Source organism: Castanea sativa, chromosome 9 (assembly GCF_040712315.1).
Source record: "Castanea sativa cultivar Marrone di Chiusa Pesio chromosome 9, ASM4071231v1".
Lineage (NCBI taxonomy): Eukaryota > Viridiplantae > Streptophyta > Magnoliopsida > Fagales > Fagaceae > Castanea > Castanea sativa.
This window is the reverse complement of record NC_134021.1, coordinates 10,234,309-10,243,969: the sequence shown is the minus strand read 5'-3', so window position 1 is coordinate 10,243,969 and position 9,661 is coordinate 10,234,309.

Sequence of the window (9,661 nt, the reverse complement as noted above, 5' to 3'; positions counted from 1 at the left end):
ATCACAGAACTGAACATGAAGAGGGGGAAGATAAAAAGAAGAAGACTTAGAACCTTGAAGAGGGTTCTGAGCCAAATTAGATTTGCGTCCCTTGGGTGCCATGATGCAGTCTATCCATCCGAGAGAGAGAGAGAAAGAGGGTAATGTGCATTGATAATAGCTTAATTTTGCATATTTATATCATTGTTAGAAAACATTATCATACTTATTTTGAGGTAATTCATACATTTTATATTTGGTTTTGGAATAATGGTAAATAATCAATTTTGTGCTTAATTGAATCTTATTGCGTGAATTTGTCTTTTGTAGGAGAATTGAATTAAATAAGTGGATTCGTGCAAAGAAGAAAGCTAATGGAATTTAATTTTGCAAAGGCCATGATGAAGTTAAAGAAGGCCAAACCAATTAAATTTAGGTCCAATTGGAGCAGGGAATCAAATGAAATTTGCATCAAATCCAAGTCCAATTCGGATTGGGATTTCAGCCTGCACATCAGTTAGTATTTTTGGTATAAATTTCAGCTCAGATGTCCAATCGAGATGATTCAAGTTGGGCTGGAAATTTAATTTAAAGGGTTACAACTTTGTAGTTTACCAAAAGTCCTAATTCTGATATTAAATGGGCCAAAATCGTCGGTTAAGTGAAGCCTAAAAATCTGGGATTTTCCCTAAACGAGAATTTAACTTGTAATAGGATTCCTTGACCTATTTAAAGGTTCTTTAGGGCAAAATTCAGGAAGGCTAGTGTTAGGGCTGGGGGCTGAACATAGAGAGTGCGGCTACTTCTTTGGTTTTCTTCCATGACAGTTAGTTTTATTTTATTTGTCTAGTTTAATGTTTAGTATTTTATTCTTGTATTTTATTTTAATTACTATAAGTAGCTAAATTTATAACTGGGGTTGAGGATAAAACCTTGTTAAGGATTATCAATAATATTTATGTGATTTGATTTTTTCCACAATAGTTGTTCTTTAATGATTTAAATTGTTCTTGCTTCATATCAATTGACTGAGATGAGATTCTAGATATGAGTTCAATCATGTTTTTCTCATGATTTAGGATTTGTCTTAATTAATTGAATGCTTGGATTATTAATTCTTGATTATAAAATTAGATATCGCTTGTGATTTGTTTGTCAATGGATACAATTTATGATTTGATTTTTAGAATTGGATATATCTTGTGATTTTTTTGGCTACAGATACAATTGATGATTTGATTTTATACTTAAGAAGAGAAGAAGAACATGCTTTTGATTTTTAAAATAAGGATTTTAATGAGAATATTTTCCATGATAGCAAGATTGATTTCTAGATTATCATGTAGTAGTTGAAAAAAATTAATGATCATAAATAGATGCTGATATGACTTACAAGGTGGATTCCAAAACCTTAATTCCTTTCCCTTGATTGTTTACATCTTTTTATTGCTTTATATCTTTTGCTTAGTTTAACTATTTGCTTTATTTGATTGTTTGCTTAGTTTGTTTAATTTCAAAACAACCAATTTTTATTAAACTAGAATATGATTAATTTGGTTAAGATTTAATTAATTTTTTTACGTTCATTCAAGTCCTTGTAGGTTCGACCTCGTTCTTGTCAAATTATATTTCGGTACGGTTCGTATACTTGCGAGTATTTTAAAATTTCACAACAGAGGGAAAGATAGAGAAAATCACATCACAAACCAAAAAAAGAAAGGAAAGAAAAGAGACGTATGCATGAAATATGCATGAACATGTGATGTGCAAAATTTAAGTGCATCATAGGCAAAACCCAATCCAAACCTACCAGCAAACAATCCATATTTAATCAAATGCACATCTAAAATTCATGAAACATGGTTATAATGCAATGAGAATGCAATGCATGATCATATAACTTCAATTTCACAAAACCCAACCCAAAAAGTTCAAGAAAAACTTAAAAACCCCAAAAATTTTTGGAAAACCCCAAAACCTAGGTCTAAATGCATGAAATGCATGAAAAAGAGAGATAAAGAAGACTTACCAAGTGGTTCAAGCTTGGAATAGGCCGAAAACAAGATGGGTAGAGGGATTTTAGAGAGAAAAGTGGTTTTGGGTCAAGAGTGGGGTGTTTTCTGTCGAAGAGAGAAGTGAGATATGAAGTCTGATTCGTGCTCAATCTATATAAGGAAATCGCAACTCGATGGATCAAAGTATCTGTCGAGCACTAAATCTCGACAGAAGTGAATCCGTCGAGGTGTTGTCAAGGTGCTGTTAATGGCAAAAATACCTTGATGGATCGAGAAGCTAGCAAGAATCTATCGGCCAAACAGAGAGCTTAGAAAAATTGACTTAATGGATCGAGTAGCTGTCGAGATGCTGTCGAGATTGTGTTAAGAAGAACCCCAGAAGTCTCGATGGATCGAAGATCTGTCGAGATTCTATCGAGGTTGAAGAAAGAAAGCTCGATAGAAGAGAAATCTGTCGAGATCTGTCGAGAAGTTGTCGAGTTTGAGAAAAAAGAGTTTTTTAAGGAGGAAAAACACATAAATATGAATGCAACAAGTAAGCAACTTAAATAGAGATCCAATCAACATATTCAGCTCTTAAAACATCTCACAACACATGCAAAGCATTCAGAGATCCAAAAACACACACATACACACACACACACACACACACACACACAAACACATACACACTAAACAAGTCTAACTAATTTTATATTTAAAAAACAAGTTAAGACAATTTAGTGTGCATACATTAACACATATATTCCTTGTGATGGCCAAATCACATTGTACCTGCACATGTATCAAAAGTAGCAAAGAATTTTTGCATGTTGTGTGTGAAAACATAACAAGTTTGCACAAGTTTCTCATATTATGACGATTTGAGATATGAGAGAAATAAAAACACTTACACACAATCATAACTGTTTGATGGGAATTATCACATTCAAGGTACATCCTATAACTCCCACATCTCTTGAAAACACGCTTGCAACCATATTTAAAAGCATTTTGATTCTTTTTTCTTTTGATTTTCTTTGTGTATTTTTATTTTCTTTGTGTATTTTTCTTTTTCTTTCTGAGCATAGCATGCATGGGCATATAAGGGAGATAGAAGCAATACCCAATTATGTTAGTTTAAACATCACAATTTCGCTATGCCGAAACACACAGATGTTATACAATCATGTAAGTTTAAGGTCACCACTCTCGAGAATCCACTATTATCAAAACAAGCGGTTACAAGTAATAGGAATCCTAGTACCTAATACCAACCTACAGTTGAACCCTTACCCCAATACCCAATTGGACTTGTATTGTAGCGGCAATCTCTCCTTTCAATGCACAAATCTCAGTACATGACTAACCAATGATGCATAGATCTCAGTACGTGACTAACACACCAACTTGAGGAAGACGTTGGCTGCAAAGTTCTTTAGTTCATCAATATGAAGATCAAGAAGCTCCTTGGTCACAAAACCCTTGACGTAAAGATGCTGTAACTTCTAGAGAGAAAGATGAACTAGGGCAATTTTTGTCTCCAGTTACAATATGCATGTAACAACCCTTAGACGATCCTATCCTTTCTAGGCCAAAAAAAATCTTTCTTAACCACCTATCCTTTCTAGGCCAAAAAAAGAGGAAGTCCTTTTTGCTTATATTGCGGTTACGTGTCATGCCATGAGTGTAGTTTTAGTAAGGATGGAGGTCAAGGTGTAGAAACCGGTCTATTATATGAGTAAATCTTTGCAGGGGCAGAGGTTTGTTACTTGCCATTGGAGAAAGCCATCTTGGCCATAGTACACACTACAAGGAAGCTACCCCATTATTTCCAGGCGCATACCATTGTGGTCCTTACTCAACTCCCTCTACAGTTATTACTTTGGAGATTTGATTATACGAGAAGAATTGCCAAGTTGAGAACGATTTTGGGAGCATTTGACATAAAGTATATGCTTCGTACAACTATTAAAGAGCAGGTTCTTGTAGACTTAGTGGCAGAGTTCATTGAATACCCAGGAGCGGCTGTTGCCGAAGGGGGGAGAATCAGTAGGGGTGCAGGTCACAACAGTTGCTATCCTTGGCCAGCCAACATGGAAACTTTATGTTGATGGGGCAGCCAACCAAAGAGGGTCTGGAGTTGGAATAGTTTTAGTATCCCCAGAGAGGATTACTATTGAGAAATCTTTAAGGTTGGGTTTTTCAGCAACTAGCAATGAGGCCGAGTATGAAGCTTTATTAACTAGGGTGGCTATGATGAAGAAACTGGGAGGTAAAGCTGTCGAGATTCTCTCGGACTCAAGGTTGATCGTTAGGCAGGTTAATGGTGATCTGGAAGCTAGGGATCATAGGATGCAGGGGTATCTTAATAAGGCTTGACAGCTACAGTCTGGTTTTGAATCTTTCTCTATACAACAAATCCCAAGGAGCAAGAATACTCATGCAGACTCTCTGGCGACTTGAGAAACTTCTTTGGAGTAGGGCCTTCCTTGAGTCATCCTCGTTGAAAATTTATTAATGCCTGCTAGGTCGGGATTGATGAGGGTTGAAATGCACCAAATAAGGGTTGGTCTGAGTTGGATGGACCCCATAGTTATGTTCTTGAAGGATGGAGCGTTGCCCAACGACAAGGGAGAGGTAGAGAAAATACGAAGAAAAGCTTACTGTTTTTGGTTTTCTAAGGAGCAAAAATTGTATAAATGCTTTTTTTTTTTTTCCAGGGCAATACGTACTCTGCGTTTATCCTGAGGTGGTGGAGCCATTATTGGAGGAACTGCCCAAAGGGATCTGTGATAGTCATACGGGAGGAAGGTCGTTATCACATAAAGCCCTTACTTAGGGTTATTGGTGGCCAAATATGTAGAAAGAAGCTCAGGATTATGTTAGGAAGTGCAATCAGTACCAGAGGTTTCCTCCAAGCATCCATCAACCTGGGGGTATGCTAAATCCTCTCTCTATTCCATGGCCATTTGCATAGTGGGGCTTGGACATCGTGGGACCATTCCCAAGGGCAGTGGGAAATCAAAGATAGCTACTTGTAGGGACAGATTACTTCACAAAGTAGGTTGAGGCTGAGCCTTTGTCAAATATCAAGGATGTTGATGCAAAAAAATATTGCATGGAAGAATCTTGTTACCAAATTTAGGATTCCCCATACTCTTATCTCGGATAACGGACTCCAGTTTGATAGTAAGGCTTTCAAGAGGTACTGTTGTGAGTTAGGCATCAGGAATAAGTACTCAACCCTAGCCTATTCGTGAGGGAACGGTCAGGCCGAGGTAGTGAATAAGGTTATAGTTAACGGTCTGAAAAAGAGGTTAGATGAAGCTAAGGGTAAGTGGGTAAATGAACTCCCGCATGTTTTTTGGACATATCGAACTACTCCTCACCGATCAACAGGGGAAACCCTGTTTTCCATGACCTATGGTTCAAAAGTAGTAATCCCTTTAGAGACTGGATTTCTGACGTTAAGAACAAGTCTATTCGATCCCGACAAAAATGATCAGTTACTTTGAGAAAGTTTGGATTTAGTTGATGAACGGAGGGAAGTGGCCGTGGTCCAGTTGGCGCATTATCAACAAAAGTTTAAACAGGGGTACGACATGGGAGTGAAGGTCACACCATTGGCACCAGGAGATTAGTCTTGAGAAAAGTGGTAGGTACTACAAGGAACCTATCGTGAGGAAAATTGGGACCTAACTAGGAAGGGCTATTTTGCATCACTTCAGTAGTTGGTATAGGTGCTTGTTTTTTGGAAGACCTAGATGAATGTTGTACCACGTCTGTGGAATGTAAATAACCTTCGAAGGTATTATTATTAATGGAAGGTAGTGCTGCCATTTTGTGTTTTAATTATTATTGTTAAGAATACTTTTTATTGTTTAAGTGTTAAATAGAACCTTGGTTATGCCTGGTTCCTCGAACCACATACTTTGGGTAAATTAATACTTTTTATTGTTTAAGTGTTAAACAGAAACTTGGTCATGCCTAGTTCCTCGGACCAAATACCTTAGGTAAAATAATACTTTTTATTGTTTAAGTGTTAAATAGAACCTCGGTCATGCCTGGTTCCTCGGACTACATACCTTGTGTAAATTAATACTTTTTATTGTTAAAGTATTAAACAGAACCTTGGTCATGCTTGGTTTCTCGGACCACATACCTTGAGTAAATTAATACTTTTTATTATTTAAGTGTTAAATAGAACATCGGTCATGCCCAGTTCCTCGGACCACATATCTTGGGTAAACTAAAACTTTTTATTATTTAAGTGTTAAATGGAACATTGGGCATGCTTGTTTCCTCAGATCACATGCCTTGGGTGAACTAGGATTCGTATTTTATTGGCTGTATTAAAGGCAGGTTAACATCTCAGCTTGTGTGCTGAAGTGGAGTTAACATTTTTATTTTGGAAGCAAGATCAAAAATTGCTAAGACTTAGACTGTTTGATCACGTTGGAGGAAGGCCATGTCTATATTCAACCTTGTAAGCCCAACAGTTTTTATCAAGGGGTTAAGCCTTTGCCATAGTTGGAGATTGATCCGCATATTTTGTATAGGAGAGTGAATGTATCACCCTTTTTTTAAAATAAAAAAAAGAGCAAGCAAACACATAATGTAGATCTCTCGTTGATAAATAAACTTTTCATTAATTTAAGTAAAATACAAGAGGAGGTTTTTTTATAAAAAAAAAAAAAAAAAAAACTAATTGACTAACTAAACAAAACAAAAACAAAAGGAGGGGAAAAACAACATCCTAGGTGGCAGTTACTGGTGGGGGATTGGGGTGCTCAGCTTCGGCCTCCTTGGTAGGCTCTGAGGAGGCAGTTGTGGCATTGGTTGGTTGGGCAGCAGGAAAAGCTTGGGGCTCAGCATCGTCCTTAGAGGCTGGCTGGGTTGTTTTCCGCAGAGCTAGAGGATAGAAGATATTTTTTGTTTTCCTTAGCTCCGAGGAAGCATCCACCCCAGCGAGGTTCAACACCTTGGTCTAGACCTGGAGGCAGTAACCTCTGCAAACCTCCGTGATTTGGGCTCTCAAAGTTTCTTCTGTTTCTTTTACCCCAATATCATAGCTGGACTACTCGACCTGGACAATAGCTTTCTCTTTCTTTTCTAGTTCTTTTTGTTGAGAGGCAAGTTTCTCCCTAGCAATTTCCAGCTGCTCCTTGGCCTTGCGAAGTTGCTGACGTTGGTCCTTGGCTTGCTTCTTGGAGCTAGCCAGAGCAGCCTCAACACTCTTCCTCTCTCTGTCTGCCTCGGTTAGCTTTGCGCTAAGTTCTTTATTTTTCCTCTCGGTGAGGGCTAGACTTCTAACAGCTACCACTCAACTTGCCTCCTCATCTTTTAAGTGGGTATCATCCACCCACTCTTCAGCTATGTGAGCTGTTTGGATTGCCTAAAAGGAAAAAAAAAATTAAAAAAATGGTAGCATGAGTTAGATTCCCAATTTGAAGAAGTTTAAAAAAAAACGAAACAAATAGTAGGTTGAAGTTTTTACCATATCTAAGTCCCCTTTTAGGGTTAGGAAAATTTAGTGTTTCTTCAGAGTCCTCAGGTCAGCCATGTCCTGAGGTAGGAGTAGGGGTTGCTCTAAGGCATTGGCTACATAGCCTGCCTTCCCCTATTAAAAGTCCCTGATGGAGGAGTCCATGGGGAGTGGGGCTCCATACAACTCGAGCTTCAAATTCCATGCTGGAATCCTAGCATGGCGGTCCGACACCATCTCAGTGCTTAGGCCCTCCTCTATATTTCTCCTTTGTGGTCCTTTGATGACCTTTGTCCCTTTTTAGGGCTCTGGATCCTTGGCAGGTGGGATCTCGCTCTCTTCAGATGTCTCTTTACCCTTCTTTTCCCTCTTCCTCTTCTTCTATGGGGGCTTAGTAGGAGAGGTACAAGTAGGAAGAGGAGTGGGAGAACGAGTTTGGATAGCCACTTCGAGTGTGAATCCTCTCGCATGTGACTCCAGTAGCTCGAGGAGGCTAGTATTTTTCTTGCATTGGAGTACCATAGCTTCTGCCTTCTAGTATGTCAGTTGACTCTTAGTTGCTACTGATTTGAGCAAAGGGTAGAGGTTTGGGAGTAATGCCTAAAGATTCTGTAGGGTCTGGTTGGTCAAAGACTTTGAAGTCCTCTTTTGAATCTACCACTTCAAATATCCTGACCGTTTCTTCTTCTTGCATCGAGTCAGAAGAAACCACTTCCTTTATGACTACACATTGGTCGAGCAGTTCAACTTGATGGGTTCCTTTAGGGGGAGGTCTGATAAGGAATCTTGGTACTGCAATGTCTATTTGATGCAGCCGAGGATCTTTAGCTTTAATAACGTTCTTGGGTGATTAAAAGCTAGACGAAATAGGCTTGTATCCGAGGATAACGTGGGCAGAACACAGTTGGCCGTCCTTGTGAACAAAGATCTCAGACCGAAGAATTCTGTTGAGATTTGCTTCGTTAACTAGACTAAAGTTGGGAGCTGTAAAATTCTTATCTACAGAAACCAAAAAATAAAAGTGTGATTAGAAAAAGCGAAGAAAAAGGCATTCAGTAACTAGAAAGAAAAAGGATTACGAAATTGAAATTTTCGCTATTAGAAGGGGGAAGGAATGGGGTACTTAATCCTAGAACACCCCACTTGGCTGCCCATCCTGCGTCGGACAATGTAAGCCATCATGCCATTCATTCGAGACGATCAAGAAATCCTAGTCCAAGCCCTTGTTGGATTCAGGGAGGCACGAAATTAGTCTGACCGAGGGAACCCTAGTTTTAAGGTAATACTCAGTGTCTTTAAGATATTGGCAACTGTATACCCAGTTAATGTCGTGGTGGGAAAGGTTTACCCCTATTTCTAGTTTAGGGCATCAACACTACCCAGTATCCTAAACAAATTTGGGGAGCATTGGGTTGGGCAAAGTTTGTGGGCAATTAAAAAATCCCTAGTTACTCTCCCCCATGAGGATTTGCATTCTCCCCTCTATAAAGGCCATCATAAGGATCATTATAGCCCTTTCTGGCCTAAGAGCATGCCAATCCCCTAAAAGGCAATGTTGTATGTTAACCCCAAGTGGTATATTGTATCGAGTTTTAAAGGCTTCTATACCCTCAGGCGTATCTACCAAACTAGCAAACCTACCCATCTAGGAAGTAAAAGAAAATATTGAAAAATTGTGGGTCAAGGAAGGAAAGGATCCTAAATTCAGTATATGAGTTAAATGGTACTTATAGAGGAGTATGTAAGGAGCACCTTGGACCGCTTCTTTGAGAGACTGATGATTTGGGAAATGGAGGAAATGGATTGCCTGCATCCTTTATATAGGGAGACAAGACGAGCTAGAAATTTCCCGCTCGAAATCCCATGGAAAATCCCTACCATACGATCTTCATCGCGTCGTAGAACGTAGGGAACAGAGTGCCGTGTGAAGTAATATATGGTGCGTCGCGAATGCCAAAGCGTTAGGAGTGTGCTTAGAGCAAGTGAAAAAACGTTCCCACATGAGAACACTTTTGAAGTGTGCAAAGCTTTAGGGCAGAAATCAAAACCCCACTTTCATTAGTAGAGAAAGAGATGGAGTTTTGAGGGGCTATTGTGGGGGTAGGAGGTCCGAGCAGGTATGTTGGTCTATAGGCCATGCTCGAGGACAAATGAAGCCTGAGGACGGTCAAAGGGATTGCTAAGCTTGGGTTAATGGGCC